The sequence below is a fragment of the Puntigrus tetrazona genome, unplaced genomic scaffold, assembly GCF_018831695.1.
Source record: "Puntigrus tetrazona isolate hp1 unplaced genomic scaffold, ASM1883169v1 S000000148, whole genome shotgun sequence".
NCBI classification, from domain to species: Eukaryota; Metazoa; Chordata; class Actinopteri; order Cypriniformes; family Cyprinidae; genus Puntigrus; species Puntigrus tetrazona.
The window spans coordinates 996,968-1,017,500 of NW_025047824.1; the positions used below are offsets into that span (position 1 = coordinate 996,968).

The 20,533-nt window shown below is 40.3% G+C and overlaps 1 protein-coding gene across 2 annotated transcripts in view; it reads left to right on the forward strand.

The window, feature by feature from the left end:
* The first annotated feature begins 1,957 nt into the window (after window positions 1-1,957).
* dlgap4a (discs, large (Drosophila) homolog-associated protein 4a) overlaps window positions 1,958-20,533 on the forward strand; it is a 130,869-nt gene continuing 112,293 nt past the window's right edge. Inside the window, exon 1 of one of the 2 annotated variants that reach the window (XM_043230085.1) lies at window positions 1,958-2,727. The gene's annotated coding sequence lies outside the window, so the exon portion shown is untranslated. The remainder of the gene's footprint in view (window positions 2,728-20,533) is intronic. The other variant, XM_043230084.1, reaches the window with a different exon arrangement.

A 20,533-nucleotide genomic window follows, 5' to 3' on the forward strand; every position in this document is an offset into this window, starting at 1 on the left:
TTTTACTGGAATTTACGGTTAGCAATATAATTTTTTTTAATGTAGCATTTTCGCAGTTTTTTTCTGAAAGTCTCAAAATGTTTCATGAAAAGTGAGATTGCTCTTATATACATTTAGAGATTCGTTGTGAATTTAAAGAAAAAAAACCCCCATCGAATTCAAACTAAATTTGAAATGCAATGTAGGGAATTCTGGGAACATCCATTTAAAGTTTTACAATTTTCCCGGTAAATTTTACTGGAATTTATGGTTAACAATATAATTTTTTTACTGTAGCATTTTCGCTGTTTTCTTTTTCTGAAAGTCTCAAGATGTTTAATGAAAAGTGAGATTGCTCTTTTAAACATTTTAGAGACTCGTTGTGATTTTAAAGAAAAAAACCCCATCAAATTCAAACTAAATTTGAAATGCAATGTAGGGAATTGGGAACATTAATTTAAAGTTTTACAATTTTCCCGGTAAATTTTACTGAATTTACGGTTAACAATATATATATATATATATATATATATATATATATTTTTTTTTTTTTTTTTCTGAAAGTCTCAAGATGTTTCATGACAAGTGAGATTGCTCTTTCATACATTTTGGAGATTTATTCCCTGTAAAAAAAAAAAAAAATGCGTAGAATTTAAGGTAAAAAACTGGTAGCTGTGGTTGCCGGAATTCTACTGTAAAAAAAAATATACGGTAACAACATCTTAGGTTTTACGGTTTTAACTTAAATTTACAGTTAAATACCTTAATTTTATTAACGATGTAATGTTAATATGCCAACTTATTAAAGTATTGAAATCTGTTTTGTACCTTTGAAATACACTGATAACCACCAAACGCAGGTGGTGATGAGAAAGTCACGTGATGAACGAAAACCCATCAAAAGCAGCTTTTAAACAGTAACATATATAGAAGGTGGTCAGTGTCATTCACACAAACGCTAAACGCCATCACGGCGAGACCGAAATATGCAATAAACATTTATTGAACAACATTAGATGTAACATACAACTCTAATAAGCATAAATGATAAGAAAAATCACAGTGATTTTAAAGAAAATACTTCAAATTCAAACTAAATTTGAAATGCAATGAAGAGAATTCTGGGAACATCAATTTACATTTTTACAATTTTCCCTTAAAATTTTACAGAAATTTACTGTTAACAATTTAACTGTTTTTTACTGTAGAATTTTTACTGTTTTTTTCTCTTAAAGAAGATATTAAAGAGGTGTATTTTGTGAATTGTCCGCTTTTTGATGCAGAATTTGGAAATATTGGCAAATTGAAATAGTTCGAGACTTTATTGAGATCTCTAGAAGAGACATGAGATGGGAGTCTCCCGTCTCTCAGATTTCTCTCCAACAGTAAAGCAATTTTTCTGTATTAATTTCTTTATTCATTTCTGTTTTTATCCGTGTCTATGAAGGACAATTTGGGATGATAAAGAGATTTAATCCGTGTTTTTTCCTAATTTGTTGCTCGGTTTGGTCTCAAAAGAATTAGAAAATAAATATTTGAGTTAATACTGAATAATCTTGACCTTTCAGTGCAATGCCATTGTGAGACATTAAATGAGAAATGTTGAAGAATCGGGTTTTTCATTGCACATTTTCGGAGAAATATGTGTATTTATATCAGACTTATCAATGTAGATTTTCAATGCAATGCAAATTTGCGCGCGGGCTGAGGCATTGTTGAGTTATCTAGAGAAACGCAAAATCACTAAATCTAGAGAAGGAACGGACTGCAATGCTTCCAATTGAATCTCATTGAACGATTGCAATGTTAAAGTGATCTCATTTGTAAATCAGATGATAAATATATGAGCTTATATTGAAGAATCTGATGTTTCAAGTCAATGTGTTTGAGGCATATTTGAGAGCTTTAGATGAGATGCAGTCTAATTGCTTTTATTACAGTTTATTGCTGTCTAAAGTAGATCAAATTCACAAGTCAGGTGAAGAACCGCATATTTGAGTTGGTATTGAAATCAATGCACATTTTTACAGTTTAAGACGAGATGTTTAGAGGTCTTTTTAAGGGGAAATTCGGACTGCGGTTAATCTCGTTGCCTCCTATGACAACGTTTGTCGCTCGCGTGAGAAACGTTTAAGGATCTGCTTTTTCAAAGCGAGCACAATCCGAGACCTCGCGAGCGCGTTTGGAGGAAACCTGAGATCGCTGCGTCTTTTCCGAAGAGCAACGCGAGCAGCGCGAGACCGCGGGCGCTCGTTATTCAATCTCGCCGCCGTCCACCAGGACGGACTGAGACGTTGAGGAGATCTCATCGCTATTTTTTCCTCTCCTCTGGGATGTCCAGTCATCGCTGCACCCCCGTGTTTACCGTGTGGTGTGGACTGAGACCGAAGCGCTTCTCCCCACTCAAAGCTTCACGCTCGCATTCATCCAGTGGTTGGTGCGGGATCCGCGCGCGTCCTTCTCCAGCAGCAGCAGCAGCAGCAGCATCATCATCCTCCTCATCATCAGCATCAGCATCGCTCGTCATGGAAACCCGCGTTCCTCATTCAGCGATGTGATGCGCGTTGGCCGTTTGTCATCATCAGTGTCGGCGGTGGCGGGCGGAGAGGACGGACGGCAGCGGATTCGTCTCTAGAGGATGTACCGTGTTGCCGGAGGGAAACGGCGGAGAGTCTTTCCGGGGGCCCTCCCGTGAGAAGCGAACGAGGACGGAGCGAACGGACGCGGATTTTCGAGCGGATCTGTGCGGTGAGTGAAGCCGACGCCGACGCGCCAAACATGCGCCAAAACGAATGACACACGCATGCACGCGCGGGATAGCGCTTCCCGCCGCTGTCAAACACGCATGTAAATTTTTGCTGCATCGGGTCTGACGCATTTTGCGGTTGTCTGTGAGCCAGGGGCCAAATCCGGAGCCCCGTTCGGTCTCGGTGCTTAAGTTCTTCATTTAGTAGTCGTTTATTGGTTTTTTAGCATTCGCGTGCATGCGAGATTCGCTCGGGCATCTTCAATGGGATTTTTTTTTTTGTTTGTTCTTGTGTTATGTGTTTTATATAAGTTAATTGACTTTATATGGATGGCAGTTGGCGCGCATCTCAGGCATTACGGCACTGTATTTTTGCAAATATGCAAACTTAGTATTTTTTTTTTGTCTGTAGTTTGTCTGAAATACATCACGGTTAACTCTTTAATGCCCGTGTAGTTACTGTACGAGATGCTTGTTGACACGGTTTTAAAGTAACCTGTCAGTTCGTCCTTAGATATTCACTCTAATGCACAATTACTTTTCTTATATTTTCACAGAGTTAGTGGCATTAAATCGAACCTATCGATTAGTCCGCGTGCGAGATATAGTCGCGTCATAGGTACTTATTCTACACGATTTGGGCTTAACTTCTTTCGGACGTGTATATTTCACTCGAATGAAAATGAATGTCTGGCTGTAGGTGTTTGGTGTTTGCCTGCAGTGTCTGAAACGCATCATTAACTCTTAAGTTAATTGTCTAAAGAGTTACCGTAAGACAGGCTGTTGTCATGGTATCACAGTAAACAGACAGTTCCTTTCACGAGATGTTAATTAACTTATTTAGTTGATACTGTAACTGTAGGAGATACTGATGTTTGGTTGTCATGGTATCAAACTAAACACGTCCTTTGAGAAGGCAGAGATTCAGTGCATGGCCAGATATTGCTTGTCAAGGCACTTAAAGGGGCAGCTCACCCAAAAAACTAACACCGTCATCATTTACAGTAATCGCACTCAGATTTTTCTCTGTGGACAACAAATGGTTCTGGATCTGGACTGAATATAAAAGTATCAAACAGTCCAAAATGCCGAGATGTAAATCTAAGATTTATGCTTTCGAATAGCACCATTTATTCGAATCGCGCAATTATATCACAAACAAACCAACGTTATGCCATGCATATTTTTCAGTCGTCGTGATATTCCTGTAGGAGCCTAATAAGGCACTGAAGGTGTTTTAAATACAACAAAGTTTCTATTTATCATCAATAAATCCAATCTCCGATCCACACCATTAAAGACCTCCTACGCTAGAAAAAACAGCAGCCATCTTTAAAATTTTGATTTGAACAACTATTTTTGTTCGCAGACCGGTGGAAGATTTTTAAAACGAGCATTTCGTTCGTGAATTCTTACGACCTTACCTTAGCTGTGGAAACAAAAACAGTAGAATAACTAGATAAACAAAACGAGTGTCATTGTTAAAAGGAGGCGGAGCCACAAATACGCTAATTAGACCTCCAGTTCTGCACGTGGTTCGTTTTTAAGTATATTGAAGCAGCATATCAAACAACATTAAAAACGTAATTTAAACTACACTGTGTGCTAAAACGGTGTACCGGGATGGCGACTTTCACATCTATTGTGTTGGAAAATTCTCCTTTTGTTTTCCATGGAAACGCGGCAACATACTGGCACCTGGCCTAACGAGATTAGAGTGAGCAAATAATGACAAAACGTTTTGTTTTTTTTCGTCTCAAACGTCCCTTTAAGACATCATTATGTCGCTATCCTCACTGACAAACAGCAATTGTGTCTCGTTTAAAACGGTATTTCAGACCCGTGTTTTAACTTGCCTTCGGGGCGTCTTTTACCGCTGGCCTAAGCTCGAGAGACGCAAACCGCTGATAGATTCTCTTTCTGTCGCTGAACTGTAAGCAAAAAGCAGTCAGCGATTGATCGCGGCGTCCCACAGCTGCCTGATTTAACTCATATTTAGGCCTTTTCTCCCCCTAGAAGTCCCGTCCCGCGCTGGCGGGGCTCCAGATTGGTTCTCTCCGCTGGTTTCTGTCGGGGTGAGCGGCCGCGGGTGGACGGGGCCTTCCTTAATTAAAAGCCCGTTGTATCCGAGGTGGGGCGGGTTTGATTGATTGCGCTTTTTGGGTGTTGTGGCAATCGTAAAGACCGCTTCGGCTCTTTGCGAAGGGCTTGCGAGAATAAATCAGCATTTAAAACAAACGCCGCGGTTCGTCTCAATTAGCTGAAGCGCGGCGGGTCACCGGCGCCGTTTAGATGAAGGCGGCCTCGGATCTCGTCGCCGGTGTCTTTCCGCCGCACAACCATTACACGACAGGCGCTTTTAATGAAACACTTTATACGTGTGATGTCAACGGGGATTTATCCTTTGGCTGTGAGGCGGGATATGCCTCAAGCAGCGTGAACAGCATCCGAAATTAACCTTTTACACACCCGCCAAAGGCACGTGGATGGAGAGATGCGCTAGATACGAATAAGCACCACTTTCTTCGTTTCGTCCTAGTGACTTTGGAGTTACTTGCAAGTTAGCATCCGCTCACCAAGGATGCATGTTGGATAAAACGATGCGGTAATAATGTGAAATAATATTATCAGCTGTTGTGAATTTTCATCATTATTAGGCTGCTGCTCTCGGTGTCACATGATCCTTCTGAAACCATGAATCAATTATGAATGGGAGTTCAGAAGATCAGCGTTTGCGTGAAAAATTTTGTAACGTTAATGTGTGTACTCAAATGCTTAAAAAACGATTAATTTCTTTCAAAAACAGCAACCGTGCTGCCTTTCAAACTTTTCGATAAACCTTTGAGGATAACCCGTTGGCTTTGGTTAGAAGATGTGCGGCTTGCGTCAGTCGCTGATGCTTTCTTCAGTAGATGGTTTTCTTTTCAAGTGTTTGAATGGGTGAAGGTCAAACTATCACCTTACGGTTCGGTTTAAGCCATGCACAGTGTTGCCAACTAGATAGTAGCTATTTAATGTATTTGCCAAGGCCGGTTTTTACTCGTATTTTCCACTTGGCAAGTGTTCATTTGGACCTTGTGTTTGGTGCTTTGAAATGAACAGCACACAAATGAATGTTTTAAATGAAGGCATTGCTGTCGGTACGTATCGCATAGTTGCATTGCTGGCAAAAAAGCACGGTTAACGGTTGCCTATAGCAAAGCCTAATTAGTATTCGTCTAATAGTGACTGTTGGCTTTGGAATATCAACTGCACCAATGATTAAACGATAAGTGTTTAATGGAACGGTTCTCACAAAAATAAAAATTTGCAGTTTACTTGACATCAGGTCATTCGAGATGTACGAGTTTGCTTTTTTCACAGATTCGGAGAAACATTGCTCAACAGTGGATGCTCTCCAGTGAATGGGTGCCGTCAGAACGATAATTTGCATGTAACCACTGCAGTCCATCGATCAACGGCTTGAGAAGGATTGAAGTTGATTTTGACATTTTTACCTTCAAATCATCGCTTTTGACCAAAATGCGAGTCTCTACTGTCTAAGCTTCCTCCAGTAAAAAAAAGTATGGGTTCGTACTTTGGCATGAAGCAACAGTTTGATTATGAACTTCTTTATCAGCTGTTTGGACTCTCATTCTGACGGCACCCATTCACTCTGCAGGACGCGCTTAATACTTGAAATGCATTGTGAGGGGCTTGCCGATGTTTCAAACCCTGATGTGTAAACTCGCATAGCTGGAAGTGTCAGCGTTCGCTATTTTTTAGGCCTTATTGTCATTCTGATTATATAAAGGAAAGCAGAAAACCGGTTTTGAATTTGATGCAATAGGGAGAAAAAAAAAATCAATGCAAGCATATAAAGCAGTTTGAAGCTCTGAACTGGATGCATAACGTCATCCGTTCCTCTGGAGGTGAGGTTTTTTTGACACATGCAGAACAACCGAGTTACCCTGAAAGTTTGTTTTGTGCAGATCGCACAGCAGTGCATAGAACCGAAGCAATATGCCTCGGTTTTATTAGCTTTTTCTTCTTGAGTGGCTTTTTGTCCTCGACAAAGCATCTACACGAGGTGATGCGTTTTTAATGAAGCTTTACTGTTGTCGTTCAGCATGCACATCTAACATTGCTCTCGGTTGCAACCCTGCTGGTGCGCATCAATCTGCCGACCAATCAGACTGACCCAGCTTTATGACATCATAAGCAACCTCATATCGAGTAGTTTATTATGGCGACGACGGTCACACGTGACACGTGTTCTTTGTTTACCGCTCTCTAAGGACCCGAGAGGAACGCAGCAGTAAATGGCCTTCGCTGAGCATGTATAGACTGGACCTGCTGTGATTATCAGGTGAAATGAATGACCTCATAAGTGTCAGGAGTGATTGATTATTTACATCAGAGAAATGGAGCATGAAATGGTGGAGTAACAGAGTTTTTTTTTTGTGTGTGTTGGCCGGAGCTCTGGTAGAGGGTTCATTATACAGTATAAATATACACATATGTTCATTCAAATTGCCTGTATAAATTGCATTTAATATTTATTTAATTTAAACAATTGTGTGATATTTATTTAAAATATTTTAAGATTATTTTATTTACTTATTTCAGGTTTATTCGACAGGGACAACGCACTATAAATAAATGATAAATAATGCAAAATTGTCACCCTGAAAATATAAAACAACGAAACGTAAGAAATACATGCTTCAAAATGTACACAAAAAATGCTATACCTAGAACGGATCAATAGCAGATCAATACCGGTAAATCACATGCCCGATCCAACTGTCAGACAAAATAAGCAATGCATCACCAATCCATAATATCAATACGCAGGCAACGATAATAGATTATTTAAAGTGCATTCAAAAGCACAAGCTCTGACCCGAAAAACGAAGCATGGCTGATTGTTTTCTGTGTGATTTTTGTGGACAGCTGTTGGCCTTTGCTCATGGTTCAAAGTCAGGTTATGCTAGAGTAGATGTAGTTCGATAAACATGCTCCATTTATACAGCTAGTCTATTCGGAGCGTCATCTCAATACTCAAAGTGACATCATGCCAAGACCAGGAACCGATGCGGCTAATTGGAAGATTTACCAAAGGTGGCAAGAAGACTCGGGCAAAATGTCTGCTCGTAACCTTCGTAGAGGCACGAATAAACGCTATTAGAAGTGAAAATGCTAAGATAACCATTGGCGTAGTAGTACAGTAATAGCCGTGGAGCCTTCGAGCGGTTACTTTAACATTCATGCCTGTTTTAAGACATTTCTCCACAGGCTATTCACACTTAACTCAATATATGCAAAGTTATTTTAATAATAACAGAAACCCTTGGGTGCTAAGCACGCTACTTTATTAAAGGCCGCATATATCTACAATAGCTAAATTATACATTTGACTGGATATATCCACATTCGTGTAGGTCTGGGCCTTTATTTAACGCACAAATATAATTTCGTCCAGATTTGGTGAGTGCAAAAAAAATTGATGCTAAAAATATGCAGATTTTTTTTTTTATACTCGCGCGGCCCACACGTGGCTATTTCTGAATCTTGAGCCCATAAAAAGCTCATAAAGGTGACTGAAAGCAGCTCTTTACCTTCGTAATGTGTATTTGTTGTCCTTGAGCGTGGATGTATTTTTAGAGAGGCCACTTTTACACCAGGGGGCTTTTGTGGAGAAAATGACAGTTATATTTCCCATCTAACAAACACTTTTACAGTAAAGCGTTTCAAGATGAAGAGAAATAAGACCTAAAAGGAGGAATCAGGTCTTTGTAGAGTCGTGCATGACTGTTTATTTACAGATTGGCTGTGTCACGATCCCCAGATAGACTGTGTTCTGATTGGTCGATGGCAGATATTGTTGTATTTTACTGTATTTTCCAAAATATAAGCAACTTGAGGAGATAATGTAACACAGAAACAAGTTAAAGTTTCAGCACTAGCAGTTTCGTTACCCTGAAGTCAATAAGTTAAATATATATTATATTACATGGCATAAATCGATAATACATCAGTTACAATAAAAAAAATGCTTTCACTTATACTGAAAACAGTAATCATACTCTCACAACTATTATAACGCAACTTTTCAGGGAAAATGTTTTATGCTTTTTGCTTCTACCGAGTTGTTGTATTTGTGAAGATTATTACGAAAAAAGTGTGAATTTTTTTAGTCTCGTACAGGCGACACATGGCTTTCTCTGAATCTTGAGCCCATAAAAAGCTCAGAAATTTGAACAAAGAATGTAAGAATCGTAACTAAAGCTTATTTTTTTGCGATAATCCAAAAACCATTGGAAAATCCTATTGGGTTTTTGTCAGAGAAACCAGGGTGATGCTAACTTTCGGTCTGGCCTACAAAAATGCATCAAAGTTGCAGACCCTGATTAATCCATGGCAGATATTGTTGTATATCACGTTTCCAGAATATAAGTCAAGCTTTTTATCATTTAAAAATGGTGGAATTTATAATAAAATTACATTGATGCAGGCAAAACGCATTTGGATTCATGCCAAGTTGAGGCGTTTGTGTTAAATGCTGTTTATAATGAATGCGAGTTTCACATATGTTTGTTTTATACTTTTTAATTTCTTTTCTGTTTACATTTACATATTTTTTTGCGGGGTTAGGGGAATAAAAATATCTTAATAATGTTACGTTTCACTTTATTTACCGCTATTTTACCCGATATCTCAATGCACTAAAAAGCGACATCAATGATTTTTTTATAGACGATGCATTTTATTCTCAGATTTACTTGAAAAATGTGGAAAATTTAGCTTTCATATCGTGTACTCCAAGAGATTCCTGCGCCAGCCGAGTCTGCCCACAACAAAAAAATGTAATGGCTTTAACGCTTATAATGTGAATGGTATTGGTTTTAATGGAAACTATGATGGTGTCTACTGGTATGTGATGGATACTATGGGTGCGACGTTAAATTCTATTGGAAAAATGCCAAAAGCACACTACAAAAAGGAATTTGCAATGGTTTTACTGGAATAAGCTAATGGTTCGTAGTACATGGAAACCAGTAAAATTTAGGCTTCTACTGTTTTTTTAGCACAAATGGAAATGCTAACGTTTAGCTTTGTCCAGGTATTGTAGACCTCCACGGCTTCGAAGTAAGGTCAGTTCACTCAAGTTCTCGTCATATTCCTAGACTATTTGTCTCCATGACCACTGCCCTTTGTAAAGCTCTCGCGCTTTAGGACATTTCCTGTCAGCTCTGGTCTCTCACTTTGGCTCTCTTGAGCCCGGACCGTCCTCTTCTAAAATAAGTCATCACTTTCGTGGCTCGTTCGGTAATGAGAGCGCGAGCGCTTTTAAACCATCTGACGGACACGGCACTTAATTTACTGTCATTTTCACGTGACAGTCCACCTGATGTTTCTCTCGGAGCAGCTTGTGTTAAAGCCGGCGGAGATTAGCCGCCGTTTCCATTCACGGAGCCGCGGTCCCACGTCACCGTTCCCGTTCTGATTCAACTTCCTCATTATTGTAGCGTCTCGCAGCAGAATGAGAAAGAGCATCAGAGAGGGAGATAAGGAGAGCATGAGGAGAGACAAATGGAGAGCAGATTGTTGAAGTTTAATTGAATCCATCAGAGAAATGAACGGAGCCGGTGGCGCATTTACAATATGAGATTTGCATTTTTGCCGTGTTTGTCATGTTTGACAGCGTTCGCGTCCCTGTGTTCGTTTCCAGACAGAAGGGCCGCACGCTAGCTTCCTGTAAGTGAACCGCGCGCCTCTGAATTCGTCCAATCGGAAGCCGGCGGAGTGCGTTTTTGCATGTAAAAAAAACAAAAAAGACTCACCCACCTCAGGGGACGTTTAGTCCCCCCACAGCTACTAATGACGCCGTTTCCCCGGGTAATTAATTAGTTTCCGAGCAGAAGCGACGCGGAGTGTGGTAATACCAGATGTTTGTTATATTTACTACTGCAGCAGTCTGTCGGGGTGTTCTTAATTGTGCAATTGCGCCTTTAGCGATAAAGATGAAGAATGCTTCTTTGAATATCGGCCCCCTGGAAGGTCCCTCATCGCATTATAAAGACGAGCGCACCAGCAGGGCTAAAGTTAAAGCTCATTTGTTTGGCCCTGCTGCGTTAGCTGCACTAAAACATGCAAACTTTCAAAGTTCAGCTGGGTGTAAATGCCAATGTGTAGATCTGAAATACTGTCTTGCTCGTTAAAACTTAAGATTGGACTATATAGAGCGCTGCAGGGGTGACAAGTTAGCGTTTGAGCACTTTTGGTTTTGTTGTCCTGAATTTTTGTGATGTGCTTTTTGAGTCTATGGGCCTTTCGTAGTAGCCAAACGTACCGTGGACGCTCACTTTTGGGCGTGTTGGCACTGGAGGAACCATTTATATCATATCATATCATAGTCATTTCTCATGGGTAAGGTTAGGTTTAGGTTTAGAGATATGGTCAAGACACAATGTTTGGATTAAAATGTTGTTCCAGGGTCAACAAGGAAACGCAACTAGAAACGCTTTTAGTTCCAGGTACTCCGTTTGGTGGCTCTTACTTCAGAGTAGGGTCTAAAACAGTTGTAGGAACTACCAATGATGTAAGTGTTCGCTGATTGTTCAAGTCCATGCAAACTTGGCATGTTTTTCAAAAAGCCTTCGCTGTTAGCTGCTTCAGATATCCTGCTGCCGATGTGAATGCAACCAGGAAAACGGTTCGAGAGAGAAGCCTAGTTAGTTCCAGAGAAACCTAGCTAGTACCCAGAACTACACGGTGGGAAACTTGGTGTACACGGTGGGTGACTTCAATGCTTTTAGTTGTGGCCGAATTTTTCTGAATGCTTTCGTGCATATAGTCGCGTTAATAGTGTCCTATGTGATCATGTCCTTCATTTATTTTTCCCATCTTTTTGGTATTTCTCATGAAAATTGTATGTGAATGTGCTGTAGGCAAATATGTCGTACGCACCCTTCAGTGTCAAATTTGAATATGGAATATGAACATTTGGAATCTAACTCAAAATAACATTAAATATGTATTTGTTTATTCCTTTAACTCCTTACAGGAATTCTTTACACCAAGTGTCTGTGCAAGCATATATTTGCATGTGTTAATTGCAGATATTTCATCATATGTTGTAGATATTTGAACAATTTTGGAGGACACCTTGAAAATGTTAAATGCTAAAAGTTACAAACAAACGTTCTTCCGGTAAACTTAAATTCTACACTGATCATGGAATGATCCTCTATATGTTTCAGAAGGTTCAGAAAATATTCAAAAGTAACTTTTCCAAAATAGAATGTCCCCTGAATGTTTTCATTCAGAAGTAATGCTTTCATAGCTTAATGGGAACGTCCGAAAACCGTCAGAATGTGGGAATACAAATGGATGGCTCTCTTCAGACGTTCTAGACCTCAATGGTCTGTTCATATAATGAGTCAAAAAGAGTCAAATCGAGACTGAAATGGCTTCCAGTTCATTAGTCACGACTGAAATCGAAGGTGAAGTTGAGACTGTTGCATTTTAGGCATACAGCCATTCTAGGCATGCATAGTGCAGATATGCTGAGGCTCTCTGTCCAGTCGGCGTCGAATGCAGAGGTGCTGTACTGTGCTACGTTTTCTAATTGGAAAATTCCTGCTTCCTAGACAGACGAGCTCTGAAAAGCAGAGCGTGGAGCAGACAGAGCAGCAGCTGGGCCTTTGGTTTGCTTGAACGGCCGCGTTCCAGTACAGACCAAACGTCGCCAGCGCTGCTCGGATGAAATTCAAGCGCTTAAACCCTTCCGTGAAGTGCTTCTTCCTCTAATATTTACATTTAAATGCATCCGTACGCCAGATAGCGGCTCGCTGTTGGTGCACACAGTCAGAATGTGCGGTGGATGCAGTTTAACGCGAGTAAATTCATGCCTGGCAGCGCCAAAGAGCTAAACGTTCGGGAGAATCCAACAGACTATGCTATAAAAAGGCAATCTGGGATTTAACAGCGTTCTTTGTGTCTCATTGTCCTGGAAGGAACAGTGCCGTGAGATAAAGAGCACAATGAAGGATCCTGCTAGGTTAGAAGAATGCTAGTCGGCAGCACAATGTAAAGGCTTTATTAACGCGGGAGGAATTGTCATGAGATACTATTTCAGTGGAAATCCATATAGGATCACGAAGAAGAAATAATTAGCGGGTCTTGTTGTAAATGAATGAGTGTTTGCTGTAGATTTTATTCTGTTTGCACACACTGGGGACATCTGAACAGATCTGGGTGTTGTGTATGTACAGTACATTATCAACTGACAGTCATAATGTAATGCAGCATTGCAATAAATGTAAAAGCACATTTGTAGCTCAGACAAAACATCGCTTTTTTCCGTCATTTGCACTTTTCTAAAAAAAAAAAAATTCTCATATGTAGAAATAGAGTTCATTCAAACGATTCAACCAGTTACAACAGCCCAGAGATTAATTGAAGTCTCTGCACAAATTCCAATTTTATTATAAGCACAGAGGCAATTAAATGCAGTTTTATGTTTCTTTATAGTTTAACTGTACTTTATTATTTTAGCTTGAATCATTCTTTTACCTAACCTTATTTAAGTTTCTTTGTCAAGACAACGTTTCTCTTTTAGGTTTCCATACAATTTTTTGTTTATTTTTTATTTTATTTCTGTTAAATTTCAATCAGTGTATCGTAAAAAAATTATATATATATATAATAATTATATATATATATATATATATATATATATATATATATATTATATATAAATAAAAAACTAAAATTATATGTATATATTTATTTTAATAAATACTTTTTTTCATTTTTAGTTCAGAATGACAATGGGATAATATAGGTGATTTCCTGCAGGCAGTGTATCAGTTTATTATCAAGTGTTGGCTACTGGCCTTGAAATCGTTTGACAAGGTAAATGGTTTGCAGTCATGGCATAACCACTTCACTCTCTCTGACCCCACAAGCTTTCCTCTGCCTTCACCTTTGACCTCTCATGCATTACCCTTGATGAAAACCTCAGGCGAGCATTTCTACGGCGATGAGGTTTGACCGGGACTCGTGAAATGTTCTCCCTCCGTCATTTAATGGCACACGCAAACACGCGTCTGGAAAAATCGAACCGCCCCGTTATTCGGCGGCTATCAGGAATCAGCAACAGCTCAAACACGGATCTGCTCCTCAAAGTCAAAATGGCGTTTGCAGCATGTTCGATGCATTATTTAATGAGACGTGAAGACGGACTCGCCTTTTTCGTAGCGTGTGTTTCATCAGAGCTGAATGTGAGTTTGCAGTGGATTATGGGGGATCTGAAACAGCAGCGCGCGCCTTTGAGATGCTTTTTGACTGGAAAGTGAAGGCAGAAGTTTCCGTGCCAACGCTAATGCTGTTTGTTTAGGTCTTTCATAATTTGGTATTGCTGTTGATTCTTTATTGCATTAACTCTACGTTAAGCAAATACGTGAACTAAGAATGCAGAGTGACTGCATTACCTAAAACAATGATTTAATAGCGTTTATTTTTCGAAAGTAGAATCATGCACAACCAGACTATGAGAATTAAAGCAAGACACAAGGACGTACTTCCTAAAACGTTAATGCAGATCATGCATAGAAATATGAAAGCCAGGTTCATGCTTGCCGTTTCATTTTCTTGACTGATTAATGCTACATTTTATTTCTAAAACATGGTGAAATGTATTTGGTAACACTTTGCTTAAAGCCGTTATATATAATGCATTAAAAAAAGCAGTTTTAATGCATAAATTATATCTTCTAATGCACCGTATGATGCATTTTCTCATGAATAACTAAACATTATAATACTTATCTGTTCATTGTACTCCTATAAGGCACATGACAAACATTCAAATAACTGTCTATAATAAGATGCATACGAAACTCAGCAGAAAAAATAAGACTTGATAAAAGTTGCATTCAAATAATTTAGGATGTTTTCTCTTTCCACTGAAATGAGAAGCGAAAGAGCGCAAAAGTGCATAAAAAACAACGGTTGTCGGGGTCCATTTTGATGTCACCCTGACTTTAAAAGCACTCCTGCGCATGATTCATGGCTTTAATATCGCATTAATACCCTTTTCAAAAGACTAAATCTAAAACTGTGCCACATTAGCATCGGTTTCAGGCCGGCGTGCTCGCGGATCGCCGGCCCATCGGTCACTATCAATAGACTAATGCTAATGCTTTGCTTAAGAAAGATATATGGGCCACTTTAGCGTTAGTACAGTAAGATAATGGATGTAGAAATCGAGGAACGGCTAAGAGAAAAGCCGCAGTGCATAATCAGCGCTCTTCTCCAATATCACCGCGTTTAATCCCAGTTCAGAGAGCCGGTGGCTTTTGTGCTGATTTCCTGAGTAATTAAAACAGGGAAAAAGCTCATTTAGCTTTACTTCTCTCTCCGCTGACGTTGTCGGTCGTGGCCTGGGATTTAAAAGGGAGTTCGACGGAGAAGCTTCGCGCCCCGCGCCGTATCCCGAGATTAAGCCGTTACACTTTTTTTAGTTTTAAAGTCGCCGTTTTGTTTGCTCCTCAAAGAAGTGAACGGAAATGCAGTTACGTAGGCAATTAAAAAGGCTGAGACGGCGCACTTTTCACTATAAAGCGACGCGCGAAGTCGCTAACTAGCTGAAGCTGGCTGCTGAAGCTAAGTGCGGGTTGAATCTTGCTAATATCGCACGCAGAGTGAAAGAAAGCGAAGGCAAGACATGTTTCGTGTCGCATAATTACTTCTTCTAAAGATAAAGCTGTAGGTTTGTTGGAGTTCGGTTGGGGGGAGTTGGAACAGAAGTTGTTTTAGCTCAAAGGGTTTTGACGTGTGGAGCGTGAAGGGAACATTCAGCATGCTTTCGGAGCGACGCGCGCCCTTAATGTACAGCGAGGCTCAAAGAAATCACTGCAGTTTCACGCGGGGAGTCAAACCGGCTCGTGTTAACAGATTGGACCGGCTTGCCCGATAACGTCGCTTTTCTTTGGTCTTCAGGGGCGAGATGTAGATGGGTTTGTTCCTTCATCGGATTTGGAGAAATGTAACAATGCAATGCAAGCGGATCCACCGGAGTGAATGGGTGCCGTCAGAATGAGAGTTTAATAAAAATAACACACGCCGCTCAAGTCTCGAGAAACTCGAGAATCATGTGGAACTGTGCAGATGTCTCTCCTGATGTTCTTCAATGGGGAAAGCGATATTGTGGATAGAGGACTAGATTTCGAACAACGTTAATAAACATCTTTGTTTACGGATTTGTGGATTATTGTAACGTTTTTTCATCAGCTGTTTGGATTCTGACGGCACCCATTCACTGCAGTGCGTCCATCGGTGAGCAATATGCTACTTCATTGGCGCATTTCTTCAGTTCTGATGAAGAAACGAACCCGTCTACGTCTTGGACGGCCTGCGAGTGAGTCGTTAAACTCACGTTAGACTTTAAACGTCTCATATCATCAAATTCCCCGGCTTTTTTCTGGATAAGTGGGGTCTAGTGGCTAAGTTTCAAAATGGCCTTTCAAAAAGGATTGTTACGATGACGTTTCAGTAGCCATTATTATTCCAGCTACAATTAATCACAACAGTGCATGTAAAATTGCACATGCTTATGTATATATATATATATATATATATATATATATATATATATATATATATATATATATATATATATATATATATAGATCGTAAGTTTGTTTTACACAGATGCACACACAAAGCTGTAGACAACAAAACACACTTCATAGAAACTTTTCTGATGATAGGTGTGGAAATTCACGATAATTTTTTCGGCTGCTCTTTTTATTTCGTTTAGGTATGATCATATTCCTAATTTGAGGCTGGATTACGTGGCTTCTGGCCCCCGGCCTCACAACGATTTCAGGCTCCTGTGTAGCCTTTGTTTTGCATCCAGCTGGTGCTCGATATAATCGTGGCGTCGTTACATTCGATTGGTCGTGCGTCACTCAGAAAACAGCAGGCCGATCAGAAGAGAGGCTCGTGAATATCAACAACACAGGCCTAAAATGCACCTAAAAAAAACTCCAGTAAGGTGTACAATATTGGACCTCCAAGTATAACTAGCATGCTTGGTTAAACGCGCGCTCGTAGGCCGCCTCTGCATTCGGTTTTCGGTTTAGTTTAAATCCAATTTAAAGCGATCGCTTCTTTACCGCAGAACGCGGCGAAGGCCAGCAGAGCAGGTCGATGGAAAGCCCTGAAGCGCCTTCGGGGTCGGCGGGCGGCAAAAGCCGAAACGTTGACGGATCCGCCTGCCTGCCGTCTCTCACGCTGTGACCGACGAACGCGGCGAGAGCGTCTCTTTTACCTGCTCTCAGGAAAGGGGTCCGTTCCGCTCGACCGCGCGCTCAGACACTGCAAATGCGCGGCGGGATTGACCCGAGCTCTCGGAGGAGCCGCGCTACGCCTTTCTTCTTCTCCGTCATGTAGCTTTCCCATCTTTGAAGGTGCCGTTCGAAGCGCGGCTCAAGTGTGGTAATTTAAAGGGTCTTGTCTTATTTATTGTTTTTGCCCTTTTGACCTGGAAGCGGTTGTAACGCAAACGCTTGTAACGTTGAGGTTAAAGCAGCGCAAAGGAGACCACGACGTTATCGTTTGGACGTAATCGGTGCATTTATCAAATTTAATTCAGTAAGGATTTGAAACTCTGCTAATAATCAAGAAGCAAAGCATTGCATTTTTTGAGACTGATTGCTGTGTCATACATGTTCGTGCGTTTCTATTTAACGATAAAGATTGTTAGATTAGACGGAGAGAGAAAGTTTGATGAGTGACTGATCAATACGCTTTTTTTTTGCTCTCATTATCCGTGCTTTACTTTACAGTCTTTTGCTTCATCCTTGATTGCATAGCTCTTCACAAAAGTGTGTTTTATAACTGCGTTGTTATATTGCGTGAAGCACCGTAGCTTTAAATGAAATAAAAAGTTTGATTACGGCAGGCAGTACGCATGCAAAAGTCTAATTGATGTGTTTTTCTTTATTTTATTTGCACCTTTTTTTATCTGAAGTGAACAAAAATTCACCTATCACCATTAATTATTATTTATGTTTTTATGCTTTTTAATTTAAAATATATTACTAATAATTGCATTTACGTCAGTTTTTTATTGTTTGGGTAAATTATCATTTTTTTTTACACTAGTTCCATTTCTGATGGGATTAACTAATTTTATTAATGCATTTATTATTAACTAATTTTATTAACACCATTTATGTCTGTTCGCCATTTCTTCTAAAACTGAATGGGACTTTTTTTGGATGAATGGGGTGATAAAAATACGAGGTTGCCGGTCGTTTTATTCATTGGCCTCTGGTCACCCATCATTTTATAAAAGCCGGGTATTTTTTTCTCCTCTGAAATGTGAGTAGTGGCTATTTTTTAATGTAATGTGACACATTTCTTCATCTAGTTACGAGCCGGTCCTCGAGTGGACTGGACGCGGAACAGGCTTCCTCGGATCCGGCCCTGATTAGAGCTTCATAATGTAGTTTCTCCCTCTCAAACATTTTCACATCAGTCGCCCGCTTGATTTGTTAGTCATAAAGTGATATTTGGACACAGATGAGTTCTCGCCGAGCCTTGTTCGATTCGGCGGCTACAGAAAACCAATTAAATTAAGGTGAATGTATCAGGGAGTGGAAAATCGAAGACGCATCCGGGGCGGACTCGGACCGGGGATTGAGTTGCGGAGCATCTCCTGAATTCGAATAGAAGTGTGTAGAAGCGACGTACTGAGACTCTTAGTGAAGCGGAGCACGTGTAGCGCAGATATCATGTTGTTCTGTCAGCGCTTTCTCCCCGAAGGAAGAAAACGGAGAGACGGGATACGGAGCGACCGGCCGCCGTTCCGCCTCTAGATCGGAAAAGCTCCGCGCGTAGCCCGAAGAACTCCGACCGACGCCATCGCTTAGCGTCTCTCCTCGGGACTGACCTTCGTCTGGGTGAAAAGACCTCGGAGAGCCCTCTGGCTGTGCTCCAGACGGACACACGGCCCCGTGATCCTGTGCGGGAGCCGCGGCTCTTTCGGTTCAGGTTTCTGCCTCACATTTGGGCCCAAGAGTTTCGATTGAGACGTTTTGACGTTAATACTCCAAAACCTACAAGAAATGGTAATGCATGGTGTCCGATACTTGTACAATACTGCTCAAAAGTTTGAGGTCGGTAAGATTTTTCGGTAACCGTTTACAATAAGTTAACAACATTAATAACTGTTACTACAGCGGTTATTATACTATCCTTAATTTCAGCATTTTCTAATGCATTTTTAAAATTATAATTGTGCTTGTTAGTTAATGCACTATGAACTAACGCGAATAAACAACCGTGTTTACGAACAAATAGTGTAATAAACTCTTTGTTAATTGTTTGTTCATGTTAGTTAATACATTAACCTTATTGTGAAGCGTAAATGATTCTCTCACACTTATTAAGGCTGAATTTGTGGCACATTAAAAACAGTAATATTGTGAAAAAATATTATAATATAAAATATCCGTTTTTTATTTTAATGCATTTTAAAATGTCATTCATTGCTGTGATGCAAAGCTGAATTTTCAGCATCATTACTCCGGTCTTCAGGGTCACATGATCCTTCAGAAATCATCCTGTTATGATGATTTGCTGCTCAAGAAACATTTCTGATTATTATCGATGTTGAAAGCAGTTGTGCCGCTTCATATTTTTGTATTGTGATGCATTATTTTTCAGCAGTTAACCATTTATAGAAATCTCTTGAGGCATCGTAGACATCTTTTACAGTCACTTTGAACTAATTTAATGCATCCTTTCTGAATAAAAGTATTCATTTATTTTAAAAAGAACTCAGACTGGCCCCAAACCTTTCGAACTCCTTTTCATGCGTTACATTTCAAATCTTGTTTTGCTCTCAGATGTCTCACTTTATTTCTTGCATCAGATGCGAAAATGCGTCAAGCAAATGATGAGAGAGTTTGCATGAACAACGCTGTGACGCTTTTAAGGAATAGCTCACCCAGAAATAAGCTGGAAATGTCCTCGAACCTCGGGTCGTCCAAGATGCAGATGAGCTTGCTTCTTCGTTTGTAGCATTGCGTCACTTCTCACCATTGCAGTGAATGGGTGCCGTCAGAATGAGGATCCAATCAAGCCGTCAATAAGAAACAAATCCGTCTTTATGACGTTTTTAACTTCAAACCATTGCTTTTGGCTGAAATATCTGAATTCGGGAAAGCCAAAATGTTCCTTCAATCAAGATTTCTATTCTCGAGAGATTATTGCGATGTTTTAATCAGCCGTTTGGGCTCTCATTCTGACGGCACCCATTCACGTCCATTGGTGGGCAAGAGGTGCAATGCTACACATCTCCAAATCTGCTGAAATATCATCTGCGTCGACAAGGCGAGGACATTTTCAGCTCACTTTCATTCTTCTGTGAACTTCACTGAAGTCTATTCCAGATCATCTAAACAATACTGACCTTTTCCAAACAGTAGATCCGAAGGAAAGCGTGTCCTTTAGCTTCGTGAAACTCTACCCCGCTGCGATGGCTTTCAGAGGTCAGTCCTGTGATGAATAATGTGATTTACCGTGACAGGCCTGCTGGTTTAAGGCCGGCTCGCGGGATCTTACTGTAACGCTTTCCAATTACAGTACGCTAATTAGCGCGAGGCCATTCTGAGTTCAGCTAAATATTTTCTATTTTCGTTTGCAGAGGGAAGCGGAAGGCTTGAACGCAGCGCTGTTTATTCACGCTGTAATCGGCCCACTCTATAACCGCTGAAGTGCTCTCCCGAGGGTCTCCGAAAGCATTTT